Here is a 19,884-nt window from a genome sequence, read left to right on the forward strand (position 1 = left end):
AACGTACTTCTAGAACCTCATGCATGCGGGACAAGTGTTCAGCCTTCTACGTCTACTCTTACACAGGGAAATATGTGGTAATGTCTCAGTACATTCTCTACCGCTTGGATCAGAACATCACAGTTTCAGTAATTTCTAAATAGTAGGTGTCTTTTTTTTTTTTTGCCTCACCGTTCTGAAGGCTAAAACATCCAAGATCAAAGACTGGAGAGGGCCTTTGTGTTGTACCATAAGGCGGCAGAAGGGGTCACAAGGCAAGAGGGCCCTCAGGAGGGACAGGGAAGGCACTCAGCCTTTGTAAGGTCGCCACTCCCATAATGTCAAAGAGACTGTCATGATCATGGCTTTAGTCCTTTCGTGAAGGCAGAGGCCTCCCAACCTGTTTGCTTCCCAAAGGTCTCATCTTTGAAAACTATCCTTTTGGGCACTACGTTTCCAACACGTTCAAACTAGAGCTATTTTGTGTTTTTCTTTGCAATAATGATTACATTTAGCAACTTGTTCCCCCCCCCATACAGATACTTTTGAAGTCTATCTTTATTGGCACATCTAGTTTGTTCCCTTTAGCCTTTGTTATATTCCATTTAGTGAATATGCCATATTTTATTTAGACACTCCCAAATGAATTCTTACTTTTTCCATTATGGCAAGAGGGCTCGTCCGTCAAGTCACCTGGCTTCCCTCCTTACCGCTCTGCCCACACCAGTGCAAAGAGACGAGTGAGAAAAATGAAAGCCCTCTTCATGAAGATGCAGAGACTTGGTCCTGAGATGATGGTTTTGAACGTCTAGATTCACAGTGCTTTTCAGCGGCAGTGTCTGTGAAGATGGAAATGCTCCATATCTGTAGTGTCCAAGAAGCTAGCCAAGTGAGCACATGTCACCAGTGGATACGTAAAATGTGCTCAGTGCAACTGAGAGGCTGCAGGCTTTCTTCTGTGATCCAGGATCTTCTGTAGCCCAGGCTAGCCTCAAACTCACCGTTACGTGGCTGAGGGTGACTTCAAACTTCTGATCCCCCTCCCCGTATCTCAGGACCAGGATTACAGGCAGGTATCAACACACCTGGCTGGCGATTTTTAAAATCTAAATTGGGCCACTTGCTGGGTGGTAAAGGTAAAATTCTTTTGTAAGTTGCATCATCAGAACTCTGAGACAATTGCAATACCTTCTAAAGGTCAGGGCAATGACACTAAGATCTTGTCTTCGTCCTTGTACGTGCTGGATTTTTAGTATCGTCTCTAGTTTCCTGACTTCTCTATGGGTCAAAAAGATGTGTTATCTATGGAAAAGACAAGGTTCCTGGAACATCTGTCTTTCTGGGAAATAACTCTACTCTGTAGAAATTCACCCCAACACCTTCACTTGACATTTACTCAGCCAACCCTCCGCAGTTATTCCATTAGCTCACGAAAAGTTTTGAGGATGACAGAGTATGTCCCAAAGTCAACAGAAAAGTATAAACACCTTACAGAAATGGTCTTGGCTGAGAGTCAGCATTGTTCAGCTAGTTTGGTTGTGTGTCATAAACGGGGTTTAGATCCAGAGAGCACGGATGTACTTTTTTGTTTTCTGTAAATGCCTCCGGGGCTCCCTGAGTCCCCATCTAGATCTCCTTTATCCCCAGAAGTTTCCAGGCTCTTCCATATAGCCTGCAAAAGCTATAGCTCACACGCACAGGCATGTGGTTATGCAATTTGCTCCCAGAGTGGGCTCAGGAATGTCCAGATCTAGTGTCCAGTTGGTCTTTGCTGGTAGTATCAGGCAGATATGACAGCTCACGTGGGCTGAAGAAATACACAGCCTGCTCCTGGGAGGAATAGGGAGAGGCTTAAAGGCATAGATACATATAGTCTTAATACAGACAATAAAATACATGAAACTTGCTGGTTATGCCTGTAATAAACATCCTTTACTAGCACCTCTCATATGGGCATTGATCTATGAAAGTGTACCTATCCTCTTCTCTTTCCAACCCACCCTCATTTCCTGTTCTTTCATGTTTACCTTCTCTGATCTCTCCTTAGTCCCTTTCTCCCTCCGCTTTTGGCAGTTTCCACTGCTGATCCCTGTTCTTTTTTTCCCCCCTGGGACCAGCTTTACAGCATCCTTCAATAAAATCATGCACTCACTTAACCTGTAAGTGGTACGAGGCCATTAAGATATAAGTTAAGGGGGCTGGAGAGGTGGCTCAGTAGTTCCCAGGTTCAATTCCCAACACCCACATGACAGCTCACAACTGTCTGTAGCTCCAGTTCTAGGGGACCAGACGCCCATGGCAGAACACCAATGTACATTAAAAAAAAATAAGAATAAATACATTTTAAAACAGATGTAAGTTAAAGAGAAAGGCATAAACACAGCACCACTTACTTGTGATAGTGGTTTGGTGTACCAGGGCCCTCCTACTTTGTTTTCAACTTTTAAAAATCAAAGTCCCTTCCTCTACTGAACAAGTAGTACATCTTGACTAAAGAAAAAATTATAATGTGGCCGGGTGGTGGTGGCGCACACCTTTAATCCCAACACTCAGGGGGCAGAGGCAGGCAGATCTCTGTGAGTTCGAGGCCAGCCTGGTCTACAGAGTGAGTTTCAGGACAGTCAGGTCTATACAGAGAAACCCTGTCTTCGAAAAACAACAACAACCCCCCCCCAAAAAAAAACCCAAAAAATACAAGAGTTCGTACAGTATTAAATAGCAATGTTTGATATGAAGCACATGTAGATCGTGCCCCTGCAATCTCTACACTTGAGACACCAGGGCCATGAGTTTGAGGCCAGAGTAATTACAGAGTGAGAACCTGTGGAAAATATCTTCAGTTTTTCAGTGACTAGTGGGTTCTTCTGTAATTTTATTTTGGGCTCTGAGGAGTTGGACCAGGCTCCTTGCACATGGTAAGCAAACACTGCTGCGCAGCTGCATCTCCGGCTCCTCTCTGCGAGTTAAGGAAGTACAACGATAATGGATTGTGTAGCAGTCAGGCCCTTCCTCTCCGTGATGTACCGGGAGAGCCCTTGCTTGGCAGCAGAGCACTTCCTTTCCATGATGGTAGCCTGATGGAGTAGAAAGAGAAAAAGGACTTTGGGATCAGACATTCTTTTTTTTTTTTTTTTTTTTTTTTTTTGGCTTTTCGAGACAGGGTTTCTCTGTGTAGCTTTGTGCCTTTCCTGGAACTCACTCGGTAGCCCAGGCTGGCCTCGAACTCACAGAGATCCACCTGTCTCTGCCTCCCGAGTGCTGGGATTAAAGGCGTGCGCCACCACCGCCCGGCTCAGACATTCTTTCATTTACCCAGTAATTGAGTATCTGTTATATGCCAAGTATGCCAAGAGCTGTAAAATATACTAATAAGAAAATACAGGTCAGACATGGTGGTTCATGCCTGCAGTGCCAGTCCTTGGAAAGCCAAGGCAAGAGGATTGCCATGAGTACAAGGTCATCCAGAACTACATAGTGAAATCCTGTCCCCAAAGACCAAAAATAGACCCAGTGGGCGGTGGTGGCGCATGCCTTCAACCCCAGCACTCTGGAGACAGAGGCAGGCGGATCTCTGTGAGTTCGAGGCCAGCCTGGTCTACAGAGTGAGTTCCAAGACAGCCAGGAGTGTTACACAAAGAAACCTTGTTTTGAAAAACAAACAAACAAACAAACAAACAAAAAACCAAAAAAAGCCCCAAACAAAAATAAACAAAATAAAGATATCATCAGATAAAAATGAATTTCTTACTAGGTTTTATGATGTGTGCCTCTATTTCCAGGTACTTGGGAGGCTGAGGCAAGAGGGTCTCTTAAACCCAGAAGTTTGAAGTTAATCTGAGCAACACAGTAAGACCTTGTATAAAAAGAATCTGTCTCACGCTTAGAAGTCTTTATCTGCTGTTCCCTGTGTCTGGAACAAACAGACGCCCCAGTCAATTCTCTGTCTTCAGCTTTCTGTTACTCATCCTTCACATCTAAGTTTAGCTGCCACTTCTTCCAGGAAGCCTTCTAGATTTTCCTAAGTTTGAGTTGGATCCTCTTTTCTTTTCTTTTTTTCTTTCTTTCTTTCTACTCCCTCCCCCAGGACTGAATATGTGACCCTTATTTCTTCCAACTCAAACATTTTGGATTTAATCAAATAAAGATGACAAATCAAGGTTTGCAGCCTAAAAGTATTTATTAAAAGTATAACAACATTTTAGTAAACAGTTTATACAAATAGTTTACTAAACTAACTATACACAAAAGATAAGGATGGAGTTGGGGATTTAGCTCAGTGGTAGAGCGCTTGCCTAGCAAGCACAAGGCCCTGGGTTCGGTCCTCAGCTCCGGGGGGGGGGGGGGGGGGGCGCGGAGCGGGGGGAGATAAGGAGACAAATACAAATACGTACATTTATTGAAGTGCCTGTCAGTCAGGCCAGATCCTGCAGCTGGAATTCCCAGCATAACCTCATTCATCAGAGACGACACAGAGCAATATTTGTTCAGACATACACCTTCATCTTGTCCCGCTGAGCGGTTCTTCACCTCTTGATGCTTTCCTTCTACGCGTGTGCGCATGTGCGTGTCTGGTGTCTGTTCACTCACTGCTTTGAGCAGACTTTCTTTTGCCTTTCTCATCCACCAGCCTTTGGAGGAAGATTGAGGCCATGAAGATGATTGAGCCAACCTATTCTTCCTGGGGAGTCTCCTGCTGGCCTTCCTCCCTCCTCATAGCTGGAATCAAATGAGCTTCCATAGTCTTTTCTTTCTTTCACATCTTGCTGAAGTGGAGTTTTGAAAACAAAACAAAACAAAACAAATTCTGCTATTTCCCAGAACACATCTGTTATAAAAGACAGTCTCCATGGGAACTGATTGCAGCTGTCCAACACTTGTCCATTCCAGATATAAACCTTCTCACCTCCGGTTTCCCATTCCAACATCTGAGTGATCCTCTTTTCTATACCTTACTCTCCCTATAACTCGAGGACAGGGCCACTCCAAGGTACGGTTGGGGGGCAGGTTTTTATTGGAGGTATGAGGGAGAGTACAGCCAGAGGAAGAGTCCAGGGCAGGGGCAGAAAGTAGTACATTGAACAGGGTCAGCGGCCTGGACCAGGCCATGGCGCCCGCTGGGGGGGGGGGTTGGGGGAAGAGCCAGAGAGGAAGACAAAGAGAGTGTGGGCAAAGGAGACTAAGGGGGGGGGGGGTAGGGCCAAGAGAGGAAGACAAAAGAGCCCAAGAGAGGCATGGCGAAATGACAGGCTTATATGGGCCTGAGAAGCTGGGGGAGGGAAGCTGTGAGCTGGAGAAGTTTAGGGTAGGGGGTGGGGTGAGAAGAGCTGAGAAGAGCCACAGGTACTGAGTGAGCCTGGAGGGCAGCGTGCACTTTGGTATGCTAATAGGCACCACAGTTAGCCAGCCATTTGTCCCGAGTTTCTCTTGGACCTGACACTCTCCCACCTTGTTCCAGATTTCCTTATCATGCTGAAATTACTTGTTGGCTACTAGTGAACTCCATTAAATCGTATATTCTGAGACAGACAAGCACTTCGCCATCTGGGGCTATCTTTCGCTCTCTGTCTCCCTCCCCCTCCGCTCCTTCCACTTTTTCTCCTCCCTCCTTCCCTGCCTTCCTTCTTTCCTTCTTTTCTCTTTCTTTCTTTCTTTCTTTCTTTCTTTCTTTCTTTCTTTCTTTCTTTCTTTCTTTCTTTCTTTCTTTCTTTCTTTCTTTCTTTCCTTCCTCCCTCCCTCCCTCCCTCCCTCCCTCCCTCCGTCCCTCCTTTCTTTCTTTCTTTCTTTCTTTCTTTCTTTCTTTCTTTCTTTCTTTCTTTCTTTCTTCCCTCCCTCCCTCCCTCCCTCCCTCCCTCCCTCCGTCCCTCCTTTCTTTCTTTCTTTCTTTCTTTCTTTCTTTCTTTCTTTCTTTCTTTCTTTCTTTCTTTCTTTCTTTCTTTCTTTCTTCTCTTTCACAATCTCACTCTGCCTGGCGCTCCCTAAACAAGGCTGTCTTGGTAGGAGAGCACTTACTTAGCGTGTTTAAGGCCCTGCACGTAACTCTCCAACTTTACAAAAACAAAACAGAACTACCAGAGAGAGAGTGTGAAGGGTTAAAACACACTATTGGAAGAAAAATACTGATTGACTACTTCTCTAACTTGGCAAAAAGTACCCATTTACAAATTCCAGCTCTGCAAAGCTCAAACAGAATAGGAAGAAACCTACCTCTATTTGCACTATAGTCAAATTGCTGAGAACTGAAGGTGAAGAGAAAATCCGGAAGGCATCCAGACAAGGACGGTGCATTCAAATCACCACCGATGTCTTTTAAGGAACCATGGAAGACATTTCACAGCTCAGACACCTGCAACCCTGACAATGACGGGTCAGTTCTGTCTGGGACCTTCTTAGTTATTCATACCTTTCGCTTTCTATTGAAATTTGAATCTCATGCCAGAACCCCAGCAACCCCTTTCTCAATGTGGACACCTTGAATACTCCCTTCTCTGCTGTCTGCTAGTTACTTTTCTCTTGAGTTGACATCCTGGGGATTGGTGGCTGAGCCTGGCTTGTTGGGGCTTCTAGAGTGCGAGATTTTATCCCAGAAACGTTGGTAACCTCATCACTTGCTGCCATTCACTCATCTGTTCATTCATTTAGTCAACGTGTGTGTGTGTGTGTGTGTGTGTGTGTGTGTGTGTGTGTGTGTGTGTGTACACGTGCGCTCACGTTGATGGGGAACTGTGGTGGGATCTAGGAGTAACAAGAATAAGCAAAGCAGACTTTGGATATCATCCTACAGATTTCAGAGCTTCGTCCATTTTTCTTCAATCTCTTCTCCTTCTTTCGTTTGGCCTCAGTCCCTCTCAGGAGCCCTGGATGGCCTCTTGCTCTCGAGTCTCCCGGCTCTGCCTCTGCAGTGTTGAGATTACAGGCATGTATCACCAGGATGGGCTCGGATTATAGACATTTTATTACCTTCAAGGTTCCTGACCCCGTTGTTATTTCTTCATACTAGTAAGTCCATCCAGTTCATTTTTCACTTTATATATTACACTTTTCATGTGTAGAATTTCCATTTAGTTCAGTTTCATGTTTTCTATTTCTCTCTTACAATTGCTTTTTCTTAAAAACAAACAAAATCAAACCTTATTACCAATGGATTTCTCCCTCTTTGAGTATCTCAAAGACCTCCATCAGTCTGGTTTTCCCTTGAGACTGGGTCTCATTTTCTTGACTCTCTATCTAGTGGATAATATTGATGCCTTCTTGGATCTTTGAATGCTAGGTTACAGAGCCCATGCATTTTATTACATTCTCTGAAGATGTGGATGCCCTTATTATAGCAGGCATTCAACTTAGCAAGAGTGCCACTGTGCCCTTCTTGTCTGTTCTGCGTGGCAGGTCAGCTCAGTACTGTTCTGTCGGTGTTCACTGCAGCAAACTTGGAGTGGTTCTATGCATCTCACAGTTCAGGACACATCCTGAGGGAAATGTATCCAGATAATTTAATTTAGAGTTTCTTGCCTGCATAAGACATCCCCTCATTCTCCAAAGCTTGTCCCAGGCTAGGTTTTGTTGTTGTTGTTGTTTTGGTTTTGGTTCTTCAGGCAGGAAAGGTTTTCTTCAGGACTCCAGAGCTCTGGGATTGCAGCCTGCCCTAGGGCAAGAGCCATAAAATGTGAAACTCACCCCCATGTTTATTTCAGATTGTAAATGCCCTCAGGAAATCGGCCTGTTTTTCCTCATTCTCAAGAGCCTCCAGGTAGTCTGTCTCTCCGAGTCTCTATCTCTGTCCTTTTGTGTTCCCATTTGCAAGTCTTTTCCACTCAGAACGTTCACAGTTGTACTCGACATTTTCAGGAAGAAATAAACAACAGCCTCAACTGTTCTCTTCTCCATCTTACAATTCTCGATGTCATCACCTATGTTTTCCTCCTGCTTTAGAGAAAAATGGTCAACTGGCTTAGCGGTTCCCTTTTCCCATTTGAACTGTCCTGGCAGGGGAGACGGTACTGTGTCCCTCTCTTTGACCATTAGGTCATTGAAACAATAAACCTTAAGGAATTAAGGTTTCTCCAGAATCCTATGCTGAGACGGGAAGGCTCCAGCCCTGGTGTCAGCCAGAGGAGGAACTTGCCTCCCAGGAAGCAATTTCACACAGGTCTGACAACTTGTCAGACCACCTTGTAGGACAGGCTCAGGCTGGAGCCCTGACAATGATGGACAGTGAGGAGGCGCAGAACCATACCTTAACAGGACTGTTTAGTGATGCATACCTCTTGCCTCCTTTTGAATTCTAAATCTTACATCGGGGACCCCAGAAGGTGGCCCTAAGGGGTGCTCAATGTATCACTCTTTGTTCCTCTTACCGAGTAGCCACACTGAATACATCTCGCATTTCTGCTTTTCACTGTTGTTTCTTTTCAAGTGGCGTCCTGGGGACTGGTGGCTGAGCTGAGCTTGTTGGGGCTTCTGTTTGGGGTAGACCTTGCAGTTCGCCTCTCTGTTCATTTATTCAAAATGTGTGTACGGAGGGGGGGCTGTGGCAGGACTTAGGGGCAACAAGAATAAGCCAAGTCAGCCCTTCACTGGGAGTGCTGCTGGCTCGTCAGAGGTCTGGAGTGGGCCGCAAAAGTGGAGCTCAGCAGTAGAGTGCTTGTCTAGCATGCAGGAGTTTCTTATTCAAGGCCTTCAAGCCCCACAAAAGAGGACCGGAGGACCGGAGGCCTGGCTTCTTAATCACCAGATAAGCTACTTTATCTCAGCCTTATTCTCTTTTCTGCCTCCTTCTCTGTTGACTCTGTTGTCCACCCTCAGGTCTTCATTTTTTTGGTCTTCCTGTGTATTCCTAACTTTACTGATTTTTCTCAATCTATGTCTTTGGCTCGATTCTTCTCTTGTCCTTGACAGTCTTTTTTTTTTTTGGACTCAAAACGCTGGGTAAGTGCTCTGTCACTGAGCGACACCCCCACACCTCCTCAGCTGACTTAATCTTAGAGTTTCAACTGCCTTGTCTATGTCCAGGACTCCCAAATGCTTATCTTCAGCCCTGACCTCTCCCCTCAGGTTGAAACTTGCATTTCAGCTGTTTGTCTCTGCCTGGCTCTTTAAGCTACGTGCAGTAAAAAAATTCAACTTATTTTTGCCTCTGAACCTGCTCTTCTTCCTGTATTTTTTTGAAACCGGGCCTCTCTGACAAATGAACATAGTCCTGGCTGGCCTGGAACTCACTCTGGAGACCAGGCTGGCCTCAAACTCAGAGATCCGCCTGACTCTGCCTTCTGAGTGCTGGGATCAAAGGCGCATGCCACCACTTCCCAGTCTTTCCTGTGTTTCTCATTTCACTTAATTCTGAATAGTGGAAGCCAAGTTAAATAAGAGCCGCATCAGGGCTGTGGCTCTGAGTAGGAAGTTTCCCTCTAGGGAGGCTCCAAGGTGTCTGTCCTTCTTATGTCCTGCTTCTATCACATTTCTAGCATACAGCTAGCCATTTTCTTTGAGGTGCTCACAACCAAATCGAGGGAGACAGAGCAATGGAAGGGTAACTGCGTGTGATTTCAAATGCCGCAGGAATTCAGAGAAAAGAGAGCGGCCATGAGAGTGGTGAGAGAAGACTTCGGAAGAAGAGAATTGAGCTAAACTCTTCAGACTTAGAAGCTGGCCTGGCTTTCCTTTCTGGCCCTCCAGCATTATCCTCTGCACATTGTAGAGACTCCATAAAGCCTTTTTGAATGATTTTGCAATATTGTTGTTTATTGAGTACACATTGAGTTCATAGTTCTCCACTAAATGATGTGGAGGTTCACCGAGATTAGATGTAGTCTCTGACCTTTTCAGCCAATCAGTCAACTGACAAATATTGACGGAGTGCCTATTATTTGCTGTACACCAGGCGAGGAATTGTGGAGGCTACAAGATGTAAGAGAAATAGAAATCTAAGTCCCTTTCCCTCGGGGAGTTTACCGTACGGTTAGTAAGATGAGACATATGTGCATACAAGGCTGAGAACGTGAGTCAGAGACAAATGAACATTACACACAAAACAGAAGACATTTTAGAGGACAGCGAAGTTGGATAGGTATGGAAACGTTTATGGAAGGCCAGAAACTGTGCTGGACGTTGAAGGATGGGCAGAAGTTAAATAAGCTTGAAGTTCTCAGGGTTATTAAGAAGACAAAACTCAACCCAAGATTCGGGCTAAAGACCAAAGAGAACAGTATCCAGGCAGGAAGCGGCAGTTTACTCTCGATCTTAGCCAAAGGTCTAGAAGGCACAGAGGAAGGCAGTTTCTATCAGCGTGTTACTTACTGGGCAGTTGTTAGTGTCCTTCTACTCGCTCCCCACTGTAAGCAAGCACCTTTTCTGTCTCACCCACTCTTCCAATCATTTCTCCTCTTTCCGAAGTCTTTAAGCAACATACAGATTGAATCTTTCCTTTCTGACGACCATGTTAAAAATCTGTACTCAGAATCTGAACAATCCAGGTTCAAATCCTGACTTTTCTACTTCCTAACTGGGTGGTTTGGAGCACATTGTTTAATGCTTGTCTTATTGCTGTCTGCAGGTATAAAAACAATGCTTTTGTTAGGTTATTTTGAAGATTACCTGAGTTAAAACATACGAAGTGCCTATGATAGTGCACATATTAGGAGACAGCTGGTTAATTGTGACATGACTTTCCTGTCACTTGATAGGTAATTATATAATTAACAGACACCTCTTTGGAAGCTGGAAGCCATTCTCTTGTAGGCTAAAGTCTTTAGCAACCCCCATAAACATGCAGAGTTTATTCATGCACTTAAGTCACAAGGCTGTTTCTCAAACTGTCCTTATCCGTAGGTGATCCACAGATGCTCTGCTAAAGTAAATAGAATGGACAACTTAAGTAGACAAGTCGAACATTTTAAAAGCATTTTGTCAACATAGAAGGAACTGACAACTTTCAGAAGGGATTTAGTTGAAACTAGAGACTATCTCCAGGGAGGTGCCAGGTGAAATTAGGGCTAAATGAACTTACTAAGACAGAGAAACATCTAGAGTAATAGGCAGCACATTACTGCTGGATGGGAGACTGTGTAAAGAGAGGGGGGCTCCATGGAAAGGTTGCTGATCTCCAAATCCAGGCTCTCTTGGATTACAGATCATTCATATGAGTGCACTTTGTTTAGTTCTCATTAACTCTTTTTATACTCAGACCCAGGACCTCCTTTTTGCTCCTGAGAACACAAGCACCCCAAATTCCAGAGGTTTTGATTTGCCATTTCCTTCAGACAGTCTGAATAGAGAGAGAGAGAAAAAAAAAAAAAGACATCCCTGTCATTACGATTGCATAACACCAAAAAGGAGATTTTGAAACCTTCCAGAAGAAAAGTCTGGGGACAGGAAGATGGATAGGTATCTGTTTAAGATATAATGCTGCCTGTAGGCAAGATGGTAAGTGAGTGAAACCCTTATAATTTAGAGATTTTAAACTGAGATTTTTCATTTTTCTCTAGTCCTGGTTCCTCAGGTCCAGAACACCCAATAGAGAGAGCAACTTGTGTATGCATGTGCTTTCCAGAGGATAATTATCCTTTGCTCAACATCACTTGGTAACTTAGCCTCCCAGGAAAAACAAAAAAGATATAGGTGTCTGTGTGGCTTTGTGTATGTATGGGACCCAGCTGCTAAACAGCTGTCATCATCTTATTTATTACAACAAAGGGTTTAATTAGTTTAGTGCCCTTTACTCTCCTCTTTCTACCCCATAAAACTTAAAAAAAAAGACCCTGCTAGCCAGACATGATGGTACATGCTTGTCATCCCAGCACTGGAACGCTGGAGTAGGGGCGTATGAGTTTGAGGCTGGCCTGGGCTACATAGTGAGATTCCTTCTCAAACAACAGCAACCACCACCACTACCACCACCACCACCACCACCACCACCACCACCACCACCACCACCACCAATAAATACAACAAGAAGAAAAACCATGTAAGTTCCTCCTCTGTCTGGGACCAGGGCTTCAGCCAGCATGGGATTCCTGGGAAATTTCTAATTCTTTGGGGTCTATTGTTTCTAGTGTCTCTTTTGAATATCTTTTCTCCTGCTAGGAGAGTAACACTTCCCCTCTCTGATTTATTTTATTTATTTATTTTGAGACAGAGTCTCTCTATGTATCTCTGGCTGTTCTGGAATTTGTTAGGAAGACCAGGCTGGCCTTGAACTCTGAAACCCACCTGCCTCTGCCTCCTGAGCACTGGGACTAAAGGGGTACACAAACCTTGACTGGCTTATCTCTTTATTTTTTTAGACCTCTTAATCTTGAGGGGTTTGGGATCATATACTAGACTTGGTATGAAAAATTCATGAAATATGCATGTTCCCCAAACAAATAAATAGAACAGTATCAGGAAGAGATTTCACACAGTTCGGACAACATGTTAGACCACTTTTTTTTTTTTTTGACAGAGTGGAGCCAAGGCAATGATGGGGTCTTTTAAAAGCACCAGACCTTATTACAGGTGGTTGTGAACCACCATGTGGGTGCTGGGAATTGAACTCAGGACCTCTGGAAGAGCAGTCAGTACTCTTAACCTCTAAGCCATTTCTCCAGCCCATCTCTTAGATCTCTTGATCACTCACTCCTTCCTTGTTTTTCACAGGCTTTTCTTCCTGTGTCTGCCTGCCCTAAAGTATTTTCCCAGATGAGAATAGTTTTTTTTTATTTAAAAATATATATATATGTGTGTATATATATATATATATATATATATATATATATATATATATATATCTCAAAGATACAGCTCAGTAGTAGAGAGCTTTCCCAGGATGCTTGAAGTCCTGGGTTTAATCTTTAGTACTGGATATATATATATATATATATATATATATATATATCACATAAATGGAAAGATAAAAATTGTACAAAAACATTTATAAGAAATATATGTACAATCTCTAGAACTATAAAAACAAAAAAAAAATAAACAAGGAGTCTAAGAAATCCATTTGTTAAAAGTCAGGCCCTAGGGCCTGAAGTGTTGCTGAGCAGCAAATCACTCATACACCTCGTACAAGGCTCTGCATTTGATCTCATCACACTTCCAAGATCAGATCCTTTATCTTCCAGAAAATGATAAATAAGCAGAAAGTCCAACTGAAATCCCACTACCCAGAGGTTACTACTGTTAGTTTTATCTATATCCTTTTAGACTATAACATTTATTTTATTTTATTTTATTTTTTTGGTTTTTCGAGACAGGGTTTCTCTGTGTAGCTTTGCGCCTTTCCTGGAACTCGCTTTGGAGACCAGGCTGGCCTCGAACTCACAGAGATCCGCCTGCCTCTGCCTCCCGAGTGCTGGGATTAAAGGCGTGCGCCACCACCGCCTGGCGAATATAACATTTATTATGTAGGGGTTGGAGTGGTTGGCAGTCCCTGGGTTTGATTGCTAGCACCCACATGGTGACTCACAGCCATCTGTAACTCCAGTTTCAGGAGATCTTACGCTCTCACCTACACACACACAACACACAATATACAGCATAACACTCATACATACTAAATTTTAAAAATCTAAAACATTATTACGTATATTAATATATTAGTACAAATGCTATTAGACTATGACATTTTCACCAGCTTTTATCATTTTCAGAGATGTTGCTTTGAGACAAGGTCTCACTCTGTAATCCAGGCTGCCCTTGTCTGTAACTTGGTTGCAATCCTCCTATTTCTGCCCCACAGGTGGTAGGATTACAGACACGCACCACTATGCCTGGGTTTTTCTCACATTGTGTGTGTGGAAGGTGTACACATACCTATGCTTGTGGAGGCCAGAAGCCGAAGTCCTCCATCACTTTCTACCTTATCTTTTAAGATTCATTTTTATTTTATGTGTCTAAGTGTTTTACCAGTATGTATGTAAGTGTACCATGTGCATTCAGTGTCCATGGATGTGAGGAGAGGGCATAGGATGCCCTGAAACTGGAGTTCAAGATGGTTGTGAACTGTCATGTGGGCCATGGGAAATGAACCCTGGTCCTCTGCAAGAGCAACTGCTCTTAACCACTGAGCCTTCTCTTTAAGTGGCCTGTTTACATTTTAATGTACATCATTCCATATCAACAAGCATGGAACAGTTTTTATTTTGTTTTGGGGTGTTGGGGATTAAGCACAGGGGCTCACACATGCTTAGCACATACTTGACCACTGAACTGTCCCCTTTACCCCAGACTCAGATTCCGGTTATCTTCAGTCATCATAACACCTTGTTGTTGTTTGTTTTCAGACAGGGTGTTACTATGCAGCACTAGCTGACCTAGGCCAATTGGCCTCAAACTCACAGAAATCCTCCTGCTTCTACCTCTCCAGTGCTGAGATAAAAGATGTGCATCACCATATACTGCCCTGTCTTTTTTTTTTTTCAAGACAAGGCTGACTTTGAACTCTTTAAAAATTTAAAAATATTTATTTTACTTATTTTTTATTAATGTGTATGTATGTGTATATGTGAATGTGTGTATGTGTATGTGTGCATGCGTGTGTGTGTGTGTGTGTGTGTGTGTGTGAGAGAGAGAGAGAGAGAGAGAGAAAGAGAGAGAAAGAGAGAGAGAGAGAGAGAGAGAGAGAGAGAGAGAGAGAGAGAGAGAGAGAGAGAGAACTTGCACAGACCAGAAAGAGCCTAGGATCCCCAGGAGCTGGAGCTACAGGTAGGTGTGAGTGAGCCTCTTGGTATGTGTGCTGGAGACCGAGCTGGGCTTCTCTGCAGGAGTAGTAGAAGCTCTTAACTGTTGAACATCTCTCCAGCCCCATCTTTATTTTGAGGGGTGGGGGGCTCCTGTCTAAGGCTAAGACTAGACTGGAACTTGCTGTGTAGCCAAGGATGATCTTGAACTTCTGATTTTCTTGCTTTCACACCCTCAGTTCTGGGATCACAAGCATGGGGCAGCACATCTAATTTAACGCTGTGCTGGGGTTAGAACCCAGGGAGGGTTTCTTGCTTGTTAGGCAAGCACTCTACCAACTGAGCTACATTCACAGCCATGCTCTTAAACTCTTGACCCTTCTGCTATCTTCCAAGGGCTAGAATTATAGGGGTGCACCACCACCATATAATGGGCACCACCATGACCAGCAAAATGTACGATGTAGTGGGTAGCCATTCCAGCTTTGACCTGGAAGTACCACCCCCATTGAGGCTTTGGAAACGGTCACGCCTACAAGGCAGGGCCGAGAGAGGACCCTGAAGACCCCTGATGCAGATGGGCTGGCTCTCTTGGTTCCTGGACCCTGGATGCTGGAGGTAGACAAAGCAGAGAACACCGCTGGACTGCTCTACACCTTTCCCAGACCCTGTAACCTCTCCCTTCACTTGTAAGTTACCCCACAAAATAAACCTCCCTTTAAACTACGTGGAGTGGCCATAATAATTTCACCAATATCACTTCTCATCTCTTTTAGTTTTGGTGTGTTTGAGACAGTTTGGTTATGTAGCCCTGGTTGGTCTGGTATTTGCTAAGTAGCATAGGCTGGCCTCAAACTTTCAATAATTCTCCTGCCTCTGAATATTGTCTCCTCCTTTCTGAATATTGAGAGTATAGGAGTACACCACCATGCCTGGCTAGTAATTTTTTACTTTAAAAAGATTTTTTTCTTTTCTTTTAACGAGACAGGTTTTCTCTGTGTAACAGCCCTGGTTGTCCTGGATCTCGCTCTGTAGGCCAGGCCGGCCTCGAACTCACAGAGATCCACCTGCCTCTGCCTCCTGAGTGCTGGGATTAAAGGTGTGTGCCACCACTGACTGGCTCCTTTAAAAAGTTTTTATCCAGGTGTAGTAGCTCATTACTGAAATCCCAGCACTTTGGAGGTAGAGGCAGGAAGATCAATAGTTCCAAGTCAACTTGGGCTGCATTATACCCTGCTTCAAAAATCTATTCTTCCAAACTGCACATGGGACTACTCCTTTTTTTATACATTTAAAAAAAAGATTTGTTTCCCAGAAAGATTGTAGGGATTCGAACTCCCATCTAAACGGTATCATCTCACTAGCTTTTAAATCTGTCCTGTTTTCTTCCACATATTTCTTTGTACACTGTATTCTGATGATCCCTAAGTCTCTCTCTGCACTATATCCTGATGATCCCTAAGTCTCTATCTCTAACCTCATCATGCCCTCAAGCACTAGGCAAGGATTTTCAGCTGCCAGCTGGACATCGACACCTGCATGTCTTCCAAATAACTTTGATTTATTTTAACTGAACTCATTTTCTCTCCTCTATGTACTCCTCTTTCTGTAATTCCAATGTTGATTGATGGTACCTGGTCAGAAAACCGGGGGGTCATTTTCAATTCCCTCCCTTTCCTCCCTCTCCAAATAGTAACAATAGCGAATAGTTACCAACAGCTACTTTGTGCACATAAAATATTTTATTTCATTCAATTCTCACAACAGCTACAAAGGTAGCTTTTAATTTTATTTCCATTGTACAGATAAGAAAAACTTTGTATAGTTTACTCAAGGTTACACAGATAGGGAGCAGGGATTTAAATCAAGTCAGTCTCAATCATGGCTCACATATTTAATTAAGTCCTATACTGCATCATCACCATATCTAATACAAACCCTAATTCATTCTCCCATAATGTCTTCTTTTACCTTTTTAAAAATGTGTTATGTGTATGTGTATGTGCATGCTTCTCACCATGCAAGTGCCCTCAGAGACGGGAAGAAGACCTCAGAACTCCTGGAGCTCAAGTTACCTCAAGTTGTGAGCTCCCCAGTGTGGCTGCTGGGGACTGAATCCAGGTCCTCTGGAAGAGCAGTAATTGCTCGTAACCATCATCAAGCCATCTCTCCAGCCCTCATCACTCTCACTGTTGGTTCCTTCAAAATTAGTCACATTCACCTTAAATCCATTTCCCACGTCACTCGCAGAATAGTCTCTCTAACACAAATAGGCTCATGCCTTTCTCATTCCTTTTCTCTTACGATTCTTCAGTGCTCCCTGTCACCTATCATAAAGTCAGAGCCACTCGGCTTAACAGAGAGGGCTCACTCTCTTCTGCCCAGCCCTGGACACCGTCCATCTCAAAACATTTCCATGACACAGCCTGAATTGGTGATAATCGCCTAAAATTACTGTAGAGTTTCTTCCTGCAACGCCTTCAAATATGCTATTTCCTGCGCCAGAAATGGCCCTTCCCCATTTCCATTATTTCTCCTGTATGCCTTTAAAGTTTTTAAAAAAGATCTAAAAGTTTGATGTATCTGAGTGTTGCATCACAAGTATGCCTGGTGCACGAGGAGGTGAGAAGAGGAGAGTGGATCTCCCGGAGCTGGAGTTAGGAGCCACTGTGTGGATGCTGGCAATCAAACTCAGGTCCTCTGCAAGAACAATAAGTGCTCTTAACTGCTGAGCTATCTCTCCAGCTCCCATCCTTTATGCCTTTTCATGTGTTAAACTCTGATGTGTCCTCCTCTAGGAAGTTTCCCCCAATTTCCCCAAATATATATGTCTTTTTATTTTGTTTTGTTGAAACAGGGTCCCATTGTATCCCAGGCTGGTCTCGAACATGCTGTGTAGTAGAGGGTGGCCTTGAATTCCTGAAGCTCCTATGTCTACTTCCCAGTTGTTGGGATCATAGGCATGTACCAGCATGCCCAGTTTAGTTACATAGATTCTATTTGCTACTTTGAACGCATTAGTTTTATTTATCTGTCTCTGCTTAGGAAGCTAACTCATGGTTGTCTGTAGTGGCTCACGCCTTTAATCCCAGCACTCAGGAGGCAGAAGCAGGCAGATCTCTGAGTTTGAGGCCAACTTGGTCTACAAAGCCAGTTCCAGGACAGCCAGGACTACACAGAAGCCCTGTCCCCCCCCCCCCCCCCCCCCCCCCCCCCCCCGTCCCCGCAAAACCTTCAAAAACAAAACAAAAAGGAAATTTAGCACAGTGCTTGGCACATAAGTAGTTTATAGATATCAGTTATATTAAATTGTCAAATTGTAAGCCCTTGTGCTTTGTTGAAAGAATTTAGTCATCAGTGAAATGAATTTTTTTTTTTTTTTAAGAAAAGGAGGTTAGGTGAAGGGAGAAGGAAAAATTACCTAAAATTACGACTTGTCTACCTCTTTTTTTTTTTTTTTTTTTTTTTTTTTTTTTTTTTTTGGTTTTTCGAGACAGGGTTTCTCTGTGTAGCTTTGCGCCTTTCCTGGAACTCACTTGGTAGCCCAGGCTGGCCTCGAACTCACAGAGATCCGCCTGCCTCTGCCTCCCGAGTGCTGGGATTAAAGGCGTGCGCCACCACCGCCCGGCCTACTTGTCTACCTCTTAATATGGGACATGTAGGGCTAGAGAAGATGGCTCAGTGGTTAAGAACACTGGATGCTCTTTGCCGAGGACCTGGGTTCAATTCCCAGCACCCATATGGTGGTTCATAACCATCTGTAACATAAGGTCCAGGGGATCTGAAATCCTCTTCTGGACTCCTTGGGCAAAGCATGCACATGGTTCATGGACAAATATGCAGACACATAAAAAATACTTATTTAAAAATTAAAATAACGGCCGGGCGGTGGTGGCGCACGCCTTTAATCCCAGCACTCGGGAGGCAGAGGCAGGCGGATCTTTGTGAGTTCGAGGCCAGCCTGGGCTACCAAGTGAGTTCCAGGAAAGGCGCAAAGCTACACAGAGAAACCCTGTCTCGAAAAACCAAAAAAAAAAAAAAAAAAAAAAAAAAAAAAAAAAAAAAATTAAAATAACAATAAGAGAAATAATTTTAAAAAATATGGGACATGCATAAAAATCAGTCTTTAAAAAAAATCTATATTTAGCCAGGCGGTAGTGGCACATGCCTTTGATCCCAGAATTTGGGAGGCAGAGGCTGGGGTATCTCTGAGGTCAAGGCCAGTCTGGTCTACAGAGTGAGTTCCAGGACAGCCAGGGCTACACAGAGAAACCCTGTCTTGAAAAAACAACAACAAAAAGTATATTTAAGGACTGGGGATATAGCTTATTTGATAGACCCTGGATTTGATCTCCAGGAACATGACTGTAATCCCAGCATTTGGGAGATACAAGCAGGAGGGTCAGAAGTTCAAGGTCATTCTCAGATACAAAGCAAGTTTGAAAACAGCCTGGAATACATGAGACAATGTCTCACAACTATAAAAACAACCACAAATAATATTTCTAGCTGGACATGGTGACAGAGACCAGTAATACCAGAAATCAAGGGGCATCGGCAGGAGCATTGCTACGAGTTTGAGGCTAGCCTGGCCTACAAAGCAAGTTCCGGGCCAGCTGGGATAAATATAAGACTCTGTCTCAGCATGTACATATCTGCAAATACATTTTACAGGTATGTATATATGTTTTTCTATAGATGTTCTCATGTAGACATGTGTTCAACACAGGTTGCAAGCAAGCTCAGAGCATAGCCAAGTATGGATGGGGGTTCTTCAGAATGTAGACAAAAGTTATGGAATAAACGTTCTGAAATTCAAGAATTGAGTACACCTGGAATTAGTTTATATCAAGCAACATGTGGAAAATGAAGACACACCCACTATTCCTGAAGAGCGAGAACATGAAATCACGATTGTTTACGCAATTCGAGTCTGCTGCTTCCCTGGCACTTATAATGTGTTGCTTTCCGAATGCTCAATTGTGTGAAGCGGGAACTGAAACTGTTAGTGGCACAAGTAGTGGGGCTGCATTCTACGTTCCTGGTACTGTTGGTGGAACCTCACCTTCCAGAAACCATTCTTCTATTGTCATGGCAAACCCGGACTTACTCAGGAGCTGGGCTTTCAGTCTAACACCTTAGGATAACAGCTCGCAGGGCAGTGCCCACTGCTGATCGATGCACGGGATGAGACAATTTCTGGGACCGGGGAACACAGATTGGCGGAGCCTGCGTGTGGTGCTTTTCGAAG

General features: G+C 43.8%; 1 pseudogene; it reads right to left on the reverse strand.

Moving 5' to 3' along the window:
* Positions 1-4,595: 4,595 nt before the first annotated feature.
* Positions 4,596-4,904, reverse strand: LOC102908347 (selenoprotein K pseudogene; annotated as a pseudogene).
* Between the last annotated feature and the right edge of the window lie 14,980 nt (positions 4,905-19,884).

The sequence above is a fragment of the Peromyscus maniculatus genome, chromosome X (assembly GCF_049852395.1).
Source record: "Peromyscus maniculatus bairdii isolate BWxNUB_F1_BW_parent chromosome X, HU_Pman_BW_mat_3.1, whole genome shotgun sequence".
Lineage (NCBI taxonomy): Eukaryota > Metazoa > Chordata > Mammalia > Rodentia > Cricetidae > Peromyscus > Peromyscus maniculatus.